General features: G+C 37.5%; 1 long non-coding RNA gene across 3 annotated transcripts in view; it reads left to right on the forward strand.

Annotated features, from left to right (window-relative positions):
- LOC309606575 overlaps window positions 1-22,201 on the forward strand; it is a 402,482-nt gene that overhangs the window by 306,388 nt on the left and 73,893 nt on the right. Inside the window, exon 4 of one of the 3 annotated variants that reach the window (XR_014231933.1) lies at window positions 665-681. The exons of the other annotated variants lie outside the window; for them this stretch is intronic. This is a non-coding gene — a long non-coding RNA (uncharacterized lncRNA). Of the gene's footprint in view, window positions 1-664; window positions 682-22,201 lie in introns of those variants that run through there. 3 annotated transcript variants of the gene reach the window in all.

Genomic DNA, 22,201 nt, shown 5'->3' on the forward strand with positions numbered 1-22,201 from the left:
AGGTTAATGTCAATACACATTAAAATACCGATTGCCTCATTAATGACCCATACTGTCATTTACATAAATAGATGAGAGTCAAAGTGCCTTGTGTACCTAGAAAACTTTGAGAGTCTTTATAAAACAGCAGAAAGACCATGGGCATTGCTGCATGTCGACTTGAATTTTAATTCCAGCATCCCTGCAAACTAACTGTGTGACCCTTTAGCTGTGATTAGTTAACCTCTCTGAGAATCCATCATTCAATAAAATTGGGGATCAAATATTCCGACTCCACGGGGCTTTGGTAAGGATTAAATAAGATAATGTGCATTAAGTGTTGGCTATAGTCACGGTGTTTTAGTCAGTCAGTAAATGAGCATGGAATCTTGTGGCACCTCCAAGAATTTCATATCTGTCCTCCCCTTTTGGTTCCTCTAATTCACCCCTAATATCTGTAACTGTCTTGCTCTTTCTTACTTTATGTTATAAAAGTTTTGAAAATAATTTCTCTGTGACATCAACCTTCACAGTCAGCTGCAAGCCCATCCACTACATTTTATTCCAATTTATCAAATAGCACCCAATACTGTGGTTAATAATATAGAAATGAAGTTTCAGGGCATAAACATTCATAAGATTGTGGATTGTTAGAGATATAGTCTCTCTTCACCTCATTTTACAGATGAGGAGACTGTGATGATAAGGTTCCTCCTTTCCTGGGACTTAGAATATCTTCCAGGGAAGTCACTGGCCATAAACAAGGTATAACTGACATTAGCTCACGGTGTTCGGGATCACCTTCAGCCCATAAGGTAACATTTAATTTTTCTTTGATTATCGATTACTTTAATGCTGTAAGAGTTTCTTATAACCTCTGACTTCAAATACACCTGCACTTGAATCTGTAAATTTAACTCTGTCACCTTGACCACATTCCTCCACTTTTCTGACCCTCATTGCAAATTGGGGACAATAATGACTGTTATTAACTGGCATGTAGTGTTCACTCCACAGTATTAATCAACAGCATAATTTCTCTCTCCTTTATTTCTAGCAGATGATAATTTCTTTGATGTCAGATACTATGTTTATGTATCTTTGATGTCCCAGATAAATCTATAAATGTTGATAGATTTAAGCCTTTTTTTTTAAAGTTGACAAAACTTTAGTAACCGATTGCCCCAATGATTACTGAATAATAACTATCATTTGTTGAGCACGTATGTCTTGCCAAGCACTGTTCTTTGTGTTTCACATTTATTATTTCTTTTAATTTTATATCCATCACTGAAGTTGGTACTATTATTATGACCATTTTACAGGTAAGGAAGATGAGTCACAGATGTCAATTTGTTAATAATTTTCCAAAATTCACATATGCAATAAGTGGGAATGTGAGGATTTGAACCCAGGCAAACTGAGTGCTCACTGAACTGAATGAGTGTTTTCTTTACTCACAAGACTATTTTTAGAAGTTCAGGAGTAGAATAATCTGGATACATTTTCTTCAATGTTGTTGGTTGTTTTTGTTGTTTCTAATACTTCCTCATTCTTGGATCTCTGTTTTGCAAACCACATTATTGGAAACTATGGTAGTATAAATAGATTACATTATATGACCCCTGTGTGATGTTCAAAGGAAAAGCTTCTGCCTTGAACTAACTAGATCCCATGACACTTTACTCAAAGTCCTTCCTGCCCTTGTCAGCAGCAGAATCAGCAGCTGTAGCCAGGAGTGTCAGTAAAGAGGCTTGATTAAATATAAATACATCTATGAAGTCATATTTAAGGCAAACTTTTTATGTCACTGCAGCTGGGAATAGAAAATGATTTTGGATTTTGAGTGTGAGATTAATTTCTCAATAAACGAGCCAGAAAAATATAGTACATGGCACATATGGGTACCCTGAATCTAGCGACTGAGAAAAAATATTAAGAACAGTTTAAAAAAACTTACCATGTGAAACATGCTGTAATATCTTTTGTTTATCTTCCCTCATAAAAAATTCCCTGCTAGGAAGATTGTAAGTGAAACATGTATAATAACATCCACTAGTGGCACCACTTAAAATAAAATAGAAACTTTTTTTCTCACTCACCTAACTAACTATGGAGGAAAATGAATAACATAAATAGAATACGTGTTAAACTCATCAGAACATAACACTTGAAGTTTTCCAGAAGCATTAGGGCTTTAATGATAATTTGAGAGGATTTCTGGTTCTGGCCAAAATGAAGTAGCCCATTCCTTCTGGATTCTCCTCTTTGAAGCTAAAAAAATCTGGATACATCACAACAAGCAAGCACAGGAATGTAAAAAGGTGAAAATCAGGTGGGTTGCCTAGAGAATTAGGGAAATGAAAACGAGTTCCCTGTTTGCTTGTTGGCTCCCATATATTCCAGAAAGGGCATTATAGAAGCTCTCAATCCTGAACATTCAACAGATTAAAAGAAGATATGAGAAACTCTGTTATCCCTAGTAAAATGACTGGGGAAGTCATGGTCTAAGACAGCAAAAAACCTTTTTTGCAATACCGATCCTACTTAAGCCAAACACTCACAGAAAAGCTATTACCTCCTTCCCCATGGTTTCAGGAGGGTTGATTGAGTTGTCTGAGTTCTACCCACCCCACCAACCCACAGAAGCAGACAAGGTGCTAGGATTACCCCACCGTGTGAGGAGAGTGCCTAGCAACTTGCTAATCTTTCATCCCAGCTCAATGCAAGCAGGAGGCACCCAGTTTCTCCAGGCAGCCAAGGTAGTGTATGTGAGTCTGAGCTGGGAGTTGCTCTTGCATCCCCCATTCAGCAGAAGCAGGCTGTGGATAGTGTCAGCAGGATTTGTTACTGAACTCATGTTAGACTGCTCATCACTTGAAAGCCAATACTCAATAGACAAGTGTTTCTAGGAAAGGAAAGCTGCTTTATGTCAGAGGCCAGCAACCTGGGGAGAAGGTGGACTCATGTCCTAAAGAACCAACTCCCCACTGCCGATCAAGGGCAAGAGCTTTTAAAGGGGATTTTCAGGGGTGTATAGGCGAAGGGAGGGGGCTACATGCAAAACAGCACAGTCAGCTCCAAAAATCAACTTGAAATTGGTCATATAGCAGTCTGATCAGTGTCATCTTGATTGTTTTAAGTAGTTAATCTTCAGTTCCAGGGGCTTCCCTGGTGGCGCAGTGGTTAAGAATTCGCCTGCCAATGCAGGGGACACAGGTTCGAGCCCTGGTCTGGGAAGATCCCACATGCCGCGGAGCAACTAAGCCAGTGTGCCACAACTACTGAGCCTGTGCTCTAGAGCCCACGAGCCACAACTACTGAGCCTGAGGGCCACAACTACGAAGCCCGCACACCTAGAGCCTGTGCTCCACAACAAGAGAAGCCACCACAGTGAGAAGCCCACGCACTTCAACGAAGAGTAGCCCCTGCTCGCTGCAACTAGAGAAAGCCTGCATGCAGCAACCAAGGCCCAACGCAACAAAAAATTAATTGATTAATTAATTAATTAAAAAAAAATCTTCAGTTTCAGGGTTGGTTTGTTCCATTTCCTTGAGGCCAGTTCTTGGAATTGTTCAAGCTGGAGCAGCTTATATCATGGCTCCAGTCTAGTCATCGTGTAGTTAACTTTCTCCACCTGGTGAGGGCTTCAGTATCTGCAAACCAGCTCAAAGGATATGGCTCAGAATATTATCTATAGCCCTTGAGAAGGAACTAAAGGTCCTTGACTTTGTTTAATGGCTAAACTATAATTTTGTCTTGTTTGACTGCTTTCCTTTGCTTCTGCATTTTCTCACTGCTCTGATTAAATTTATTCTTTGGCTAAAGTTTTTCTATAGGCAAGAGGCAGGCTGAGAACATGGGGGGAATCTGTCCTGGCAAGGCCCCATAGGGGCCTTCCAGTGGCTAGCTGAGTCTCCACCTCCATCTGGTAGCAATGAGACTCCACTAAGTGGTGAAAGTCAGAGGAAATCAGCATCCTACTTTCCTCCACCCCTGCTGTCACTGGGAGCTGGTGGGGAGCCAAAACTCCACAAACCCACCTGGCACCAATGAGAGTGACCAAGACAGTGGAAGGCAGACCTACTTAACACTCGACTTCTAGCCACACACAGCTCCTCACCTCTGTGTCAGAGGGGTGCAGTGGGGAGCTGAGCCTCAACCCCTATCTAGCCTCAATGAAACAAAGTGAGTTGATTCCCAGTGGGGGCTAGCTGTGACTCTTGATATCCTCTATTAACTGGATACCCTCTATTAACTGCATTTTATTCCCTTTTCAATTCCCTACTCCTCCACAGATGTTTCCTTCAGCTCCCCCCCCAAAAATACTTGTGCTTAAATCCTTGCCTCAGGGTCACCTTCAAAATAAGACATAATTCAACTCATATTTACTTGAGCATTTTTTAAGTTCAAAGTATTATTGTAGGAGTTGCTGCATTTGTGAAAAAAGATTATAAAGCAAATCATCTCTATTGTCATGGAGTCGATATTTTGGTGGAGGAAACAGATTCATCATGTTAAAAAGAAATTAAAATTGTTTAACTGCTATTAGGAGAAACGAGATGGCATAGGGACAATATAATGCTAATGAAAGGTATCAAGTCCCTTGGATTCATCACCATCCCATCTCATAATCCAGGTTTGAATACAGCCTTATAAACTGTTCTTCAGTGCTCCAACTCTTTCTAGAAGGCTTGTAGACAGTGGTTAAAGCAACACACACTTATTCATTCATTTATCTGCCAAATAAAACTTTATCAAGAATCGAATATGGGTCAGGCACTGTATGACACAATTGACATTTTACTGGTACTATGAAGTGTTGAATCAAATAGAACACAACAACCAACAGAGAATGAAGTATTGACTTAAACAGAAGAGAATGATGGAAGAGAGAAAACTTCTTGGTAACTAGAGGAATAGGAGGTTTCAGCACTGAGGAAATCACATCCCCTCTTCCTGCCCAAAAATAAGAGGGATAATATCAGAATGCAAAGATAGATTATTCTTCTCTCAATTTCAATTGAAAAACTGAAAGGTTCATAGACTAAAAAAGAATGAAAGCTATAAAAATGTACTTGGCAAGTACATTTCAATTTATTTCAGTTCATTATCCCTTATCTATCTCATCTAAATAGTTCCTTTACATTAACAGGATAGAATTGTTAAGTATTCAATGGGGACCACAGAAGCAGGAACTGTACCTTGTTCAATGATGGACTCAATCCTTTATTCCCACTGTGCCTTTGCATATGCCCTAACCTTCAAGCCTCAGCATCCTGATATTTCTGCTGTGATTAGCAAATGCCAAATCAATTTAAGTACCATTGCACTGAACATTCAGGAGTTAAATCATCCCTTGAAGACTGAGTTAGAACAGATTCTGATATTGGTTTTATTGAATCACTTAATTCTATTTAAAAGGAGAGGGGAGCCTAAATATAAGAAATATCTGGAAGCCAGTGGTACCATATTCCACACAGGCCTCTCCTTCTTGGGTCTGTCATCTATGAAAGGTGATCCCCTGGGTTACACCAGCATCATATAAAATATTTTTTATGGCTTTTATGTGACATTCTGTTTTTTTTCAATATGTATCATCACAATGCCAAGATATACCAAAGACATCATTAGTTTCTCCATCATATGTTTTCAAAATACCTCAGAATTTTCCTGTGTCTATTTTTAACACATTGACCACAACTGTACTGAAATCATTAATTGAAGAAATTATTGTTTAATATTTTTGTTCACTGCTAAAATTTGCTCTGCCTTGTTCATCACTGAAGGTCCAATATTTAGAAAAGTGTGTAGCACAAAGTAAATACTTGTTGAATGAAGAGAGGAATGCTGGGAAAACTGTCTTCATACCAATGCATTTCAAACTTTAGAATATTTAGAAATTCTGATCTCTCTCCCCTCCCCTAGCCAGACATTTTGATTCACTAAATAGGGGCAGGGTTCATAATTTTCATTTCTAACAAGCCCAAAAGTGATAGTCAAGCTGCTGGTTTGGGTACCACAATTTGGACATGACTTGTCCACATGACTGTATGGCCTAGCTGAATAAACCAATAAGATTCCAGATCTGCACTTAAACTGTTGTGGCCTCCACAACCCATTTGAGATATTGGCCAGAGTGATCAGGGATTTCTGGTGTCCCCATATAAAGAATGAAACTCTGTATAAGATCACTATCTATTGTGGTTGTACTTGAGCCAAGAACAGACTCAGGTAGCCCAAGGGATTATGAAATTCCCAGGATAGTGTTACTTTGGACCTTACCCATCTACAGCATGCATCTCACTATATATCCCTGATCGTGGGGACACCTTCATCACGATTTTACATTTCCTCCTTTTGCACCAGTTTCAATCAAGCTACTGACCAACATGTCTTCCTCTTAGGACTTCCTAGCCACTGATTTGTTTCTGAATTTTGGAGAACAGTTTCAAAGAACTTGAAGTTCATATTTACCTACCTGTTACCCACCATTTCCAGATTGTCAAATACCACGTATCAATTCAAATCTGAGTGTGTACAATGCTGTATCTCTTACTGACACTACTACTGTTCAGTTGCCTACTGCCACCTCTCTTGTTGCAATTCTCTACTCATAATGTCCAGTTTCAGAAAAACTTAAATTCAACTCAATGATTTACTGCAATAGTTGTGCAGTGATTGACATTTTAGTAACTGTTTGGAACTGAATGTATTGCAAGTTATCTCTACCCACTACTCTTTTGAGGAGGAGTGGTTGTCTCAGGTTTTGAGGGAGAAAAAACAGTGAGTTAGTCAAGGAAGTTGGAAAAAAGAGAGTAATAATGCACATACAGAGAATCCTTGCAATTGCTATAGCTCCTGTTCCCATCCTTAGGAGGCAAAGGTGAGCTGCAATTCTTTCACTTTGATTATTATAGAGTCTCTTCTGTATTCTTACCATAAGTCTCCCTTTTCTGGAACTGGACTATAAATGGGTATCATCCCAGAAATCAAGGAATACAATGGAATAACTATTCTTACAGTAATCTTCAGCTCTGAGACTTCAGACTGATTTGGAGCTCTGTAATCTGCTACTCTTCCACATGGGGTCTGGGACCTTATCATCATTGCCATTCTTCCTAGTCATCAACTGATTTTTACACAGTAGAATATGCTACAAAGAGCATATTTCCTCCAAAACACCTCCAAATTTATAACTTTTCTTTAAAAAAAAAAGAAAGAAAAAAAGCATACTCTTTAGCCAGCATCATATTTAGTAAATAGACAAGTGAAGGAAAGTAGGTTTGGATTTTTCCCTCCAAGGTTCTAGTTTGCCTGTTGGTATCACACTGTGTTCTTAGAAATTACAAGTTTCTCAGCCCTCTGATGAAAATGAAGAAGTCTCCATGTATTAAAGACTATTGTGAATCACAAATCCACCTCACTGAGAATTTACCATCACCCAGAGTTTTGAACTGAGAAGGTGTCCCCTCTCTCTCATTTACACATTTCACTGGAAATGATTGCCCCTTCATGCTATTTTCTCTAGCTCATTTTGTTCTGAATTTCCAGACTCCTGTCTATCAGTAAATGATGTTGGCTCTTTACACAGGCTTCAACAAGTGGGATTTTCCTACATCAATCTTTCTTCAACTCCTGCGTTAATCTTCTTCTCTCTTTTTTGGACATTGATGAATTGTTGGCCCCTGTTCTTCCTTTAAATATAAACCCCCGCCTTCTCCAGCTAAATAGAACCAGTTTATCACCAGCTCCAACTCACAACTTGAAATGCGTGACCTTGATTGACTTCTTGGCAGCTTTATATGAATAAACAGACTAGATTTCTGTTCCCCATGTAATTCACTGTCTCTAATAAAGACTATAGAATGTAGGTTAAGGAGAGCAGTAACAACCACACTTGGTATCTGTAAAGAGTCCTTGCTAACCAGCATCATTACCCATGTAAAGCTTTTGAATGTATTTTTCAGCAAATATTTTTTAGCTGAGGTACATAAGTGTTCTCATTTAGCAAAAGACAGCCTGCGATGCAGGAGAATAAAAGACTTTGGTTGAAAAAGCACCAGAATGGAGAATTTTACATCTCATATAGATGCCAAAAAAAATGTTCATTGAATCAGATAACATAGCAAGTAAGTTAGAAAAGTATATGAAGATCCAGCTCAGTGTTTCTCTCCAAAAGTTCACAATTGTCTATGCATGTAGCACAGAGTATAGTCCTAGAGAGTGGCGGTGGGGACGTGCCGAGCTGTCTTTATTTCTTCACCCTCACTTTGTATAAGCAAGGACACCTGCCCTCCTTTGTCTAATAAGGTTGTATGATAATTTGGGGAATAACACAGAGAAGAGTGTTCCTTGAAGCAGAGGAATGTGTCATATTGAACTCTATGGTCACAGTGCCTAGAAATATGTCTGGACTGTAGTAGGTATATGATAGATCCTCGCTGAATGAGAGGGATACTGCAGGGAAAATAAAAAAGCAAAGCCATGAAGGAACTCTCCAAATCACACCCTCTCCATTCAAATATTCATGAACTGATGAGGCAAAGAAATTGTTCTGCTCCGTTACAATATCTGTCCCCATTCCCTCTTCCACACATGTAAGCAGCAAGCACTCACTGTCAGATTGTGACCCTGGGGAAGTCATTCATTTCCACTTGAACCAGCTGTTTCAAATAACATGTGCATGTTGCGTTTACCAAAGGAAAATTATACCTTTTCTTTCTTTGACTCACTGAGGGATTTTTATTTGGAAAACATTTACTTGTATCTTTCAGCTGCTGTGATAGATTTCACAGCAAGTTTCTCACTATGAAAGAGGAACCCCTGCAAACTGCTCACCTTCTTCAAGGTCTCCTGTGGTGCCAGGCGAAGGGGAACAGGAAGGTAGATGGAACGCTAGCAGAGTGTTCTGGAATCAGAACTCATGTGGGGCCACTTCTGAGCACGTCTGTTGAAAAGCACCCTGTGGGAGGGAATCAGACTTGGACCGGTCAGGGCAGGGTTCAGATCTTAGATTCAGAATTTTAAGTTATTGGGTCTTTCTATTTCACCTTCATGAGGATAAGTTATACCTCTGCAGAGTGTATCTAATATAATGTTTTTAATACATAAGAGGTGCTCAAAAATTGTAACTACTATTTCAGCCATTAAAAAAAAAAACCTGCCCTTTTAAATAAAGAAAGAATAAAACTTACACATCACTAGGGACATCATTAGGGAGAACTTCAGACTGTTTTTCCAATAGAGGCGATAGAATTGCATTAACTGAGACAGCAGTGCACACGCCACATTTTCTTGCTTGATCCAACTTGTAACAAATAATTTACATTTCTAGCTGACGATTTCTTTGTCCATGGTACCTAGAAATAGTTCTAGCATACAGTAGATATTCAATCAGCATGTGTTTAATAATGAAATGTATAGATTAGTAGTATAGACTCTGATGATGATAAGCAATAATGCAGCATTCATTTAGTAAGATCTGGCTAGAGGCAGTGCTTTACATGGTATATAAAAATATGAAAATGCACGAGGGAGACATAACCTTTGCCCTAGAGTGTGATTTGGTACTCAGGGCATACAGAATATGTTCCAGGAAGAATGAGTCATCTTATGACTGGAGCATCAGATTTGGAGAGATTTGAGGTTTAATGTTAAATATGTTTGGAAATGTGGAATGATATGATATAATATATGACTTTGAATTCTCAGAAACCATCAAGAATGATTGATCCAAAGGAAAGACTGATCAGATGGGAGCAGTTAGGGAGATATTAAAACAGTCTGGCTTGCTAGTTTTCCAACTGTAACTACAGGATACAAAGAATGAGTGGCAGAACTCAGAGATCTGTATCCTTAATTTGACTACAGTCAACCTACTTTAAAATGGGTTATATATTGAAAAATAAGTAGTCTTTGCAGAAAGGGGAAACAGGTCAAATTTGTCAGTTATTAAACAATTACAGTTCAGAGTTAAGTGAGTAATTTCAGGGTTGAAAAAGAAGGAAAATTAAAAGATGTTCATAACCTTTTTTTTTTCTTAGATTCCATATATATGTGTTAGCATACGGTATTTGTTTTTCTCTTTCTGACTTACTTCACTCTGTATGACAGACTCTAGGTCCATCCACCTCACTACAAATAACTCAATTTCGTATACATATACACTATCAAATGTAAAACCGATAGCTATTGGGCAGCAGCCGCATAGCACAGGGAGATCAGCTCGGTGCTTTGTGACCACCTAGAGGGGTGGGATAGGGAGGGTGGGAGGGAGATGCAGGAGGGAGGAGATATGGGGATATATATGTATATGTATAGCTGATTCACTTTGTTATGAAGCAGAAACTAACACACCATTGTAAAGCAACTATACTCCAATAAAGATGTTAAAAAATAAATAAATAAATATCATTGGAGGCAGGGGAAAAACAATGAACAATTTTGGATGTGGAATAAAATGAAACTAATTAGTCTGAAAACAGGAGAACAAGTGACGTCATAAGCAACATACTCTAACTCAGGGATGCGCCAAATTTTGTCCAAGTTGGATAGATTAGAATCAACTTGGGAGCTTCAAAAATTACAGATGATTGGGTCTTGCCTTTTGAGATTCTATTTGAGTAGATCTGGGATAGGGCAGGGAAAGCTATATTTTTTCTAAAAGTGCTGATGTTTTCTGATGGACAGCCATTGAACAGAATCATCTATCTACCACAGTGTCTTGGGATGTCCACCTGGATTTAGATCTAATTTTGGGCCTGGGAATGAACAGTGAACAAATGACCCAAAGAAGAAAGAATAAAAATGACATCCACCAGTTTTTTTTCCACTAAAACTTTTTATCTTCCTTACTTCTAATGATTATAAAAAGATAGATTCCAAAAAAAAAAAAAAAGATAGATTCCAGCCCTGAAGAGCTGAAGTTTTGTTTTGGTTAGTCTGATCCTTCCAGGGAGGCAAAAGATGCCCCATTTTCTTCGTGAAAACCTTCCCCTCCTTGATGCTGAAGCCTGCTAAAGCCAAGGTATTAAATTTCTTCTAATAAGAAAATGTAAATGTAAAAATTAAGTACAATCACACCATTTTGGTATTTGAGACAGCTTTAAATATCACATGATCCGACTATCTCATTTAAAATAACTGAAAAATTGGTCTGCCTATGTTTTCCTCTAAGGGTTTTGTAATATCTGGCCTTAAAGTTAGATCTTTTATCCATTTTCAGTTTATTTTTGTGTATGGTGTTAGGGAGTGTTCTAATTTCATTCTTTTACGTGTAGCTGTCCAGTTTTCCCAGCACCACTTATTGAAGAGACTGTCTTTTCTCCATTGTATGTTCTTGCCTCCTTTGTCATAGATTAGGTGACCATAGGTGCGTGGATTTATCTCTGGACTTTTTATCCTGTTCCATTGATCTATATTTCTGTTTTTGTGCCAGTACCAAAAAAAAAAAAAAAAAAAAAAGAACAAAATAAAGCCATTTACAACAACATGGATAGACCTAGAGAATGTCATACTGAGTGAAGTAAGTCAGAGAAGGACAAATATCATATGATATCGCTTATATGTTGATTCTAAAAAAATGAACGTATCTACAAAACAGAAATAGAGTTTCAGATGTAGAAAATAAACTTCTGGTTACCTGGGGGTAATGGGGGGGAGGGATAAATTGGAAGATTGGGATTGATACATACACAATACTATATAAAAGATAGATAACTAATAAGGGCCTACTGTATAGCACAGGGAACTCTACTCAATATTCTGTAATGGCCTATATGGGAAAAGAATCTTAAAAAGAGTGGATATATGTATGTGTATAACAGATTCACTTTGCTGTACACCTGAAACTAACACAACATTGTAAATCAACTATACCCCAATAAAATTTTTAAAAATAAAATAAAATAAAATAACTGAAAAAATAAAATAAAATAACTGAAAATGTCACTGGCATTCTCTATTTGCCCTCCAGGTGAAAAGCTGTTTATGGGCCAGGATGATTTCTTATTTACTTCTGCATTCTCTATACCCATTCCATTTCAGGTTCAGTAAATATGTATCAGTTTTATGTGCTGTATCAAATTACCCAAGATGTTTATTTCTTCTCTTTCTCTCTCACAAACACACATGCATATACACACATGCACAGGCACACACACACACACACTCTTATATAGATTATGGTCTGTGGTTTAGTTCCAGTCAGCACAATGTCAAGATTTAACACCGGCCAAAACGTGGCTTAGCTGGACAGAGCAATCATCTATTTTTTTCAATTCACTATTTTAAAAACTTTGCAGCATACAGAGAGAGAGTGAGGAATCTTCACTAATTTTTCCATTTTCAGAGAATAATTTCATGTTTTCAGGTCTTTCTCAATGTGGAATGGGATGAAAATTCCAAGGATATAGAATTTCACATAAGGTTGTCCATGAAGCTTTGCTAATGTCTATGTTGAAATTTCAGCTTCAATAGCTACCAGGACAGTAGTTGAGCAATTTCGCACCCCAAGTGAAATTAAAAGGGGAAAAAAATCTAAGGGGATTTAAAAATAGGGGAAATGTTTCAAACTTTCCTTCAAACTTTGAAGATATTTGGAGAGTTTGATTGAATGGCAGTGAACAATATAATAATTGTACTTCCATAAAGAGATTTCCAATTTGCAGAGCACCCTTACAAACATTATCTCATTTAATTCTCACAACAATACGATGTGATGGTTCCAATGGATACCTGTTTCTTGCATTTGTAGATGAGAAAATTGAGACAGCAAGTGTTAATCAGAAGCGTTTGGGCTGAGTTACTTTTCTTGCATTTAAGAAGCTTTGTCACTTTTTTAAATGGCCAGGAAAGACCACCTTTGAGAAGAGACCATGTGATGGTGTTACAAGCAACAAGCTGAGCCCTGCTGTTGAAAGTGAACCTAGGTGGGCTAATAGCCAACTTCAAGCAACTCCATTTTGCTTTTGAACTACATTTTTATTTTGGTGAAGACAAAGAACACAACGTTTTCAATCTGCTTTGGCAGCTCCAAGATCCATAATAGCCCAATCCAATTAAAGGTCTATACACTTCTGCCATTACCATCACACTAGGTTGCTCTGCAACATAAAAGGAAGTTGAGCAAAGCAAATCCCATCTGAAAATGAACAATTCTGCCTATTTATTGACATCCTTGTCTGTTGTGGATTCGCCTGGTATTCATTTCCTGGGGCTTTCCGGAGTGACTGTTTGCTAAGTGAATGGAAGAAAAATTGAACACATCAATGTTTACCTGACCTAAGACTCATGGCAAAAGCTAAGACCGAAGAGCAAATTAATGCATACACTGGTCACAAACCATAGAGGCAAATGTTTGGAATGTCTTAAAAATTTAACGCATATTTTATACTCCATTGGGAACATTTAAAAGCTTTGACCTTAGCCTATAACAATCTGGGAAAAAAGGAAGGGGGATGAAGTCTGAACAAACTGAATTTATGTCCGATAATGTGAGATGTTTATTTAAGCCCGAACGGCAGAATGTGATAATCCATGGACTCGAGATAGGGGATAGAGATAAGATAGAGTTCTAGATGCTACCAGTAATTATCAGTGTGCTCATTCTAAATCATTTAAACTCTATAGTTTTGAGATAGAAAACCAAGGTAAAGGGACTGTTCGGCAGTCAGAAAAATCTAGGCTAGAATTCTAAAGTCTATTAGGAATCCCTCACCCTGCTGAATGTAGCTAAATCATGAACAATCCAAAACATGGATATTATGTCTCTGACCTAAAACTTAAACCACAAATTTTATTATTAGCCCTTTCTCCTGGGACTTCCCAGACTAAGCCAATTCCTAATTGAGAGATAAGCTTGAACCTCATTTATAATAGAGATTTGGGAAACATGGGAAACCTGGGCTATCAGGGAGGCCAGGAGAAGGGCAAATAACAAGGTTGAAAATTCTTCATCAGATTAAAGTTCTAGCCTCAGTATATTCTCTTGTTAATCTTAACCCGCCCTCTGGAGACAAATGAAAGAGTAGGGCAAAGTGCACGTAATAAGGGTTATTGAAACTTTACAAAAATATCTGACAAAGTGCCAGGCTTCTAAAAACATTAAATAAATTTTAGTTATTGTTATTATTATTGTCATCACTGTTATCATTATCCTCATTATCAGTGGCAGCATCCCCAGCAAAATCATCTTAAAGGCTATTAGGTAGTTTTATGAAATAGTTCCTGAGTTAGCAAATTTGATTGTAGTCTCTATTCTAAAATGACCCAATATGAACTTTGAATCTGTAAGGACATAAATTATAGGCACAATGTCTTTAGCTGGATATTCGGGTGCAAATAATCCCCTGACACAAGATGTATACCTGCCCCATACAAAATATCTATCAAAACTTCCAATTATCTACCCATCCCCATTCCTGTAATTGACATCTAGTATTTATGTGGCGCACAGATGAATGCCACCCAGGTGTTGGTGTGAACAAACAAAACAGGTTAAACTGCTGCAAATAATTCCCTCAGAAAGAAAAATGAAACTCAATTATTCAAGCTGAACTAGGTACCCTGTGACCACCAATCAGCTTGAAGTCTACATTGGAGGCACTGTCAACCTGTGCCCTCTAACTCATATAGATAGCAACGGGGGAGAGGGAATCAATGGTATAAAACACTTTCTTTCCGGAGGCACCATGTATACCCTTGAGAATGCAATTTTTGTGGAAGTCAGACATTAGCTTGCCTTCTTCCTGAGAACATGGCGACTACACTTTAGGGGTCAAAAAACCTTCAAGTATTTAAGGAAACAGTACTATGAGGTCATGGAAACCTCAGATGACTGCAGAGATCTCTTTAAAGTAAGACCCTCCCTATTTACTAGGGGACCTTCTTAGAAGGAAAACCAACTTTTTATTTTTGTATATCCTGCAGGCAGTTGTCTTGATGATAGGGGTCATGCTGTCACAATTCATCACTGAAATGCTTGAAGGTCAGACTCTACTCGCTGGCCAGGATTGTTATGGATGATCTAGTTATCCTAGACGTCCTCCTTGCAAGCCAGTTTAATATAATCACTAAGACATTCTTCTGTACCTGGATTAATGCCCATGGACCAAATGGAAAAGTTAATAGAGACTTTTAAGGAGAAAGCCACCTGACTTTCTAAGATAGACCCTGATAATTTTGGGATTTGTTCAACCTGTTGAGTCCAGGACCCCAAGCATGGTTGTGGTCAACATTGTAGGTGGACCTCATCCTGCTACTTGGAGTCCTATTGTTAGAAGTCTTTATTCAGTGCTATTATATATGAAAAAAAAAATTGAACTGATTTATTTCTAGACTAGCTTGTTGGATTAATCAGAGTGGCTGATGGACTATCATATTCATGAGAACATGTTCTAGAAACCAAGGTCAGACTCTATTGACCTTGTAGTAATGAGGGGTAGATCTTCTGGGGAGGTAATTCTCCATGTGTCCCTCACATTTCTGCATGTCTTACAAGCAGAAACACTGAATCCTTTTGTCCTATACTATGGCTTCCTCTAGAGAAAAGTGCAGATTTGTTTGCTGTACAGTATAATTAATATGGTGTCTCCATCCTGGGCAAAGGTCAAGTAGCCTCATTGCCTATTATCAAAGATTCGGATTCTCCAAGCTGGGATTCCTCTCCTGTAAACACATACTGCATATGTAGACGTCACATAGCCTTTTTTGTGCTATTCTATGGGATGTGGGACTCTGAGAACCAGCACGATACTGCTGATACTCTAGAAACTGCTGTGGCTGCAACTGATAAAGTATTTTCTCTCTGATCCAGAAGCCTCATGTCTTCTGCTACCCTCCGTGGAATTGTGGCAGGCCAACTTTTTAGCTTGCAAGCAAGGTAAAGCCTCAACCTCTCCAAAGTTTTTAACAGAACGTGGGCAGGGTCTTGTAATTATGGTAACAAATGTTCTTATTTTATTTGCATTTTATTGCATTTTGTTATAGCTAATGTATTTGCAGTGATATTTAACAGTTGCTCTTAAAAGATTCACTCTCTAATGTGGAGGCTGACTAATCCTGATATCACCAAGTTCATCTTTTCTTTCTCATTGGGAAAATAATTGCATTAACAAATTGTGATTATTTTCTATTTGTCTTAAATAAATTAGGTCAAAATCATGTGTCATTTACTAGGGACAGATTCCTAAGAGAACCTGTAATACCTGTGAATACTCTACTAAAACTTTTTTGTTTACAAAACGTGTATTTGTAAGGATGGAGTAGGCTTATGCTGAGGCTACAAATAACCCTCAAAATTTTAGTGGCATAACACATAAAGTTTATTTCTCATTCACACAAATTCGGCTGGCAATGCCCGAGGAAGAACCACTTATGCAGTGAACTTAGCCATCCAGGTTTGCCTCAGAATGGGAAGAAATATTGGACTATTTCACAGGGCCTCTTCATTGCCTCAACATGAAAGTGACACATGCTAATTCCACTCAGAGTTCATTGGCCAGAATTAGTCATATGACCCCAGCCAAATGGAAAGGAAACTGAGTGTGTAATCTTTCATATGTTTAAGAAACACAGTGCTTTCTAATTATCTGTAAAAAAAAAAAAAAAAAAGAGGAAAAAAATTATCTTTGGATTCCATTAGAAAAAAAAATTTATGATTGGCTTGTTATTGGTTCCTAATGTCTGCACAGGGAAAATAAACAAACATGGCCAAAAAACACCTTCCCCAAAGCTAGAATGGCCACTTGGTTGTTTCTGAAGGGAATGAGCTGCAAGCATTGTGTGAAACTCTCCTTACATTTCTCTATGAGATAACTTAACAAATAATGCCAATTCTCAGCCTTGGAAATACTTGGATAAATATTTCAGAGACAGTTTTAAGTATAGTTCATATACATTATCTCATTTAATTCTTGCAAAAACCAAGTAAAGTTTTATTAGCATTTTTATTTTTAAAATGAGGGTAGGTAATTAAGGAGAGATCAAGTGACTTGTGACCCTGGCATTTTGACCCTTCACCACCTCTACTCCCCGCCTTGTAATATCCATGTATTTCTAAAGAATGCATTTGACAGGTATTACCAAGTGGTTAATACCTCTTAAAGCCCTACCAGGTCAGTCTTATTGTTAAAAAAGAATGGAGCTAAAGTATGATCTGGTTCCAAGTGTATAGACATCTAAGTTTAACAAAACCTAGAATATGAGGGTAACTCTGAGAGTGAAGGGAATTGAAGGCTTTGCAGTCAATCTGAGCTAGCTTTTTTGCTCCATTTTGCATCACGAAGACTGATGAGACACTTTAGGGTCTTGACTATCTGACTGATATTTGCCTTATTTCCAGGGTATACAGGACCCTATCCATATTTTAAAACCATTCTCTCAGAACATAATTGGGTCAGTTATGATTATATCTGGGGTAATACTCAGAAACTGATGAATTATATTGGCAATGATGTTTAAATTTTACTAATATCAAAAATACATAGTAATATATTGGCCCTATGTTAAATAATGTTTTTTTCATAGCACATAATATATATTCAAAGCCATTTTATGTCTATTATCTACTTAGAATTTCAAACATCTGTTTAGTGAGGTAAAGCATATATTGTTATTACCATAATTGAAATGGAGAAATTGTGGCAGATGTTAAATGTCTTTATTTATTTTTAACACAAATTAACCATATGTTCTAAAAGCCAGGTTGGGTGACAGAGTGAAATAAGATATTTCTTTTTTTATTTTTTTTTTTAAAGGGTAAAGATCGTATGTATTTATTTATTTTTCTTTAAGGGTTTAATGCCCTTTTTTTTTTTATAACGTCTTTATTGGAGTATAATTGCTTTACAACGGTGTGTTAGTTTCTGCTTTATAACAAAGTGAATCAGTTATACATAAACATATATCCCCATATCTCTTCCCTCTTGCGTCTCCCTCCCTCCCACCCTCCCTATCCCACCCCTCTAGGTGGTCACAAAGCACTGAGCTGATCTCCCTGTGCTATGTGGCTGCTACCCACTAGCTATCTATTTTATGTTTGGTAGTGTATATATGTCCATGCCACTCTCTCACTTTGTCCCAGCTTACCCTTCCCCCTCCCCGTATCCTCAAGTCCATTCTCTAGTAGGTCTGCGTCTTTATTCCCATCTTGCCCCTAGGTTCTTCATGACCTTTTTTTTTTTTTTAGATACCATATATATGTGGTAGTATATGGTATTTGTTTTTCTCTTTCTGATTTACTTCACTCTGTATGACAGGCTCTAGGTCCATCCACCTCACTACAAATAACTCAGTTTTGTTCCTTTATATGGCTGAGTAATATTCCATTGTATATATGTGCCACATCTTCTTTATGCATTCATCTGTTGGTGGACACTTAGGTTGCTTCCATGTCCTGGCTATTGTAAATAGAGCTGCAATGAACATTGTGGTACATGATTCTTTTTGAATTATGGTTTTCTCAGGGTATATGCCCAGTAGTGGTTTTCTCAGGGTATATGCCCAGTAGTGGGACTGCTGGGTCATATGGTAGTTCTATTTGTAGTTTTTGAAGGAACCTCCACACTGTTCTCCATAGTGTCTGTATCAATTTACATTCCCACCAACAGTGCAAGAGGGTTCCCTTTTCTCCACACCCTCTCCAGCATTTAGTGTTTGCAGATTTTTTGATGATGGCCATTATGACCGGTGTGAGATGATATCTCATTTTATTTTTGATTTGCATTTCTTTAATGATTAATGATGTTGAGCATTCTTTCCTGTGTTTGTTGGCAATCTGTATATCTTCTTTGGAGAAATGTCTATTTAGGTCTTCTGCCCATTTTTGGATTGGGTTGTTTGTTTTTTTCATATCGAGCTACATGAGCTGCTTGTAAATTTTGGAGATTAATCCTTTGTCAGTTGCTTCATTTGCAAATATTTTCTCCCATTCTGAGGGTTGGCTTTTTGTCTTTATAGTTTCCTTTGCTGTGCAAAAGCTTTTAAGTTTCATTAGGTCCCATTTGTTTATTTTTGTTTTTATTTCCATTTCTCTAGGAGGTGGGTCAAAAAGGATCTTGCTGTGATTTATGTCATAGAGTGTTCTGCCTATGTTTTCCTCGAAGAGTTTGATGGTGTCTGGCCTTACATTTAGGTCTTTAATCCATTTTGAGTTTATTTTTGTGTATGGTGTTAAGGATTGTTCTAATTTCATTCTTTTACATGTAGCTGTCCAGTTTTCCCAGCACCACTTATTGAAGAGGCTGTCTTTTCTCCATTGTATATTCTTGCCTCCTTTATCAAAGATAAAGTGACCATATGTGCGTGGGTTTATCTCTGGGCTTTCTATCCTGTTCCATTGATCTATATTTCTGTTTCTGTGCCAGTACCATACTGTCTTGATTACTGTAGCTTTGTAGCATAGTCTGAAGACAGGGAGTCTGATTCCTCCAACTCCGTTTTTCTTTCTCAAGATTGCTTTGGCTATTCGTGGTCTTTTGTGTTTCCATACAAATTGTGAAATTTTTTGTTCGAGTTCTGTGAAAAATGCCAGTGGTAGTTTGATAGGGATTGCATTGAATCTGTAGATTGCTTTGGGTAGTAGAGCCATTTTCACAATGTTGATTCTTCCAATCCAAGAACATGGTATATCTCTCCATCTATTTGTAGCATCTTTAAATTCTTTCATCAGTGTCTCATAATTTTCTGCATACAGGTCTTTTGTCTCCTTAGGTAGGTTTATTCCTAGATATTTTATTCTTTTTGTTGCAGTGGTAAATAGGAGTGTTTTCTTAATTTCACTTTCAGATTCATCATCATTAGTGTATAGGAATGGAAGAGATTTCTGTGCATTAATTTTGTATCCTGCTACTTTACCAAATTCATTGATTAGCTCTAGTAGTTCTCTGGTAGCATCTATAGGATTCTCTATGTAGAGTATCATGTCATCTGCAAACAGTGACAGCTTTACTTCTTTTCTGATTTGGATTCCTTTGATTTCTTTTTCTTCTCTGATTGCTGTGGCTAACACTTCCAAAACTATGTTGAATAATAGTGGTGAGAGTGGGCAACCTTGTCTTGTTCCTGATCTTAGTGGAAATGCTTTCAGTTTTTCACCATTGAGGACAATGTTGGCTGTGGGTTTGTCATATATGGCCTTTATTATGTTGAGGAAAGTTCCCTCTATGCCTACTTTCTGGAGGGTTTTTATCATACATCGGTGTTGAATTTTGTCAAAAGCTTTCTCTGCATCTATTGAGATGATCATATGGTTTTTCTTCTTCAATTTGTTAATATGGTGTATCACATTGATTGATTTGCATATACTGAAGAATCCTTGCATTCCTGGGGTAAATCACACTTGATCATAGCGTATGATCCTTTTAATGTGCTGTTGGATTCTGTTTGCTAGTATTTTGTTGAGGATTTTTGCATCTATGTTTATCAGTGATATTGACCTGTAGTTTTCTCTCTTTGTGACATCTTTGTCTGGTTTTGGTATCAGAGTGATGGTGGCCTCATAGAATGAGTTTGGGAGTGCTCCTCCCTCTGCTATATTTTGGAAGAGTTTGAGAAGGATAGGTGATAGTTGTTCTCTAAATGTTTGATAGAATTCGCCTGTGAAGCCATCTGGTCCTGGGCTTTTGTTTGTTGGAAGATTTTTAATCACAGTTTCAATTTTAGTGCTTGTGATTGGTCTGTTCATATTTTCTATTTCTTCCTGGGTCAGCTTGGAAGTTTGTGCATTTCTAAGAATTTGTCGATTTCTTCCAGGTTGTCCGTTTTATTGCCACATAGTTTCTTGTAGTAATCTCTCATAATCCTTTGTATCTCTGCAGTGTCAGTTGTTATTTCTCCTTTTTCATTTCTAATTCTATTGATTTGAGTATTCTCCCTCTTTTTCTTGATGAGTCTGGTTAATGGTTTGTCAATTTCGTTTATCTTCTCAAAGAACCAGCTTTTAGTTTTATCGATCTTTGCTATTGTTTCCTTCATTTCTTTTTCATTTATTTCTGATCTGATATTTATGATTTCTTTCCTTCTGCTAACTTTGGGGTTTTTTTGTTCTTCTTTCTCTAATTGCTTTAGGTGTAAGGTTACGTTGTTTACTTGGGATGTTTCTTGTTTCTTAAGGTAGGATTTTATTGCTATAAACTTCCCTCTTAGAAGTGCTTCTGCTGCATCCCATAGGTTTTGGGTCGTCGTGTTTTCACTGTCATTTGTTTCTAGGTATTTTTTGATTTCCTCTTTGATTTCTTCAGTGATGTCTTGGTTATTACATAGTGTGTTGTTTAGCCTCCATGTGTTTGTATTTCTTACAGATTTTTTCCTGTAATTGATATCTAGTCTCATAGCGTTGTGGTCGGAAAAGATACTTGATATGATTTCAATTTTCTTAAATTTACCAAGGCTTTATTTGTGACCCAAGATATCATCTATCCTGGAGAATATTCTGTGAGCACTTGAGAAGAATGTGTATTCTGTTGTTTTTGGATGGAATGTCCTATAAATATCAATTAAGTCCATCTTGTTTAATGTATCATTTAAAGCTTGTGTTTCCTTATTTATTTTCATTTTGGATGATCTCTCCATTGGTGAAAATGGGGTGTTAAAAGTCCCCTACTATGATTGTGTTACTGTCGAGTTCCCCTTTTATGGCTGTTACTATTTGCCTTATGTATTGAGGTGCTCCTATGTTGGGTGCCTATATATTTATAATTGTTATATCTTCTTGGATTGATCCCTTGATCATTATGTAGTGTCCTTCTCTGTCTCTTGTAATAATCTTTGTTTTATTCTGCTCCCTGGCAGTTATTTCCACCATTTTATCTTCCAGGTCACTTATCTGTTCTTCTGCCTCAGTTATCCTGCTATTGATCCCTTGTAGAGAATTTTTAATTTCATTTATTGTGTTGTTCATCACTGTTTGCTCTTTAGTTCTTCTAGGTCCTTGTTAAACGTTTCTTGTATTTTCTCCACTCTATTTCCAAGATTTTGGATCAGGTTTACTATCATTATTTTGAATTCTTTTTCAGGTAGACTGCCTATTTCCTCTTCATTTGTTAGGTCTGGTGGGCTTTTGCCTTGCTCCTTCATCTGCTGTGTGTTTTTCTATCTTCTCATTTTGCTTAACTTACTGTGTTTGGGTCTCCTTTTCGCAGGCTGCATGTTTGTAGTTCCCTTTGTTATTGGTGTCTGTCCCCAGTGGCTAAGGTTGGTTCAGTGGGTTGTGTAGGCTTCC

This window comes from Balaenoptera borealis (genome assembly GCF_965194805.1).
Source record: "Balaenoptera borealis genome assembly, chromosome: 11".
In the NCBI taxonomy this organism is placed as follows: Eukaryota; Metazoa; Chordata; class Mammalia; order Artiodactyla; family Balaenopteridae; genus Balaenoptera; species Balaenoptera borealis.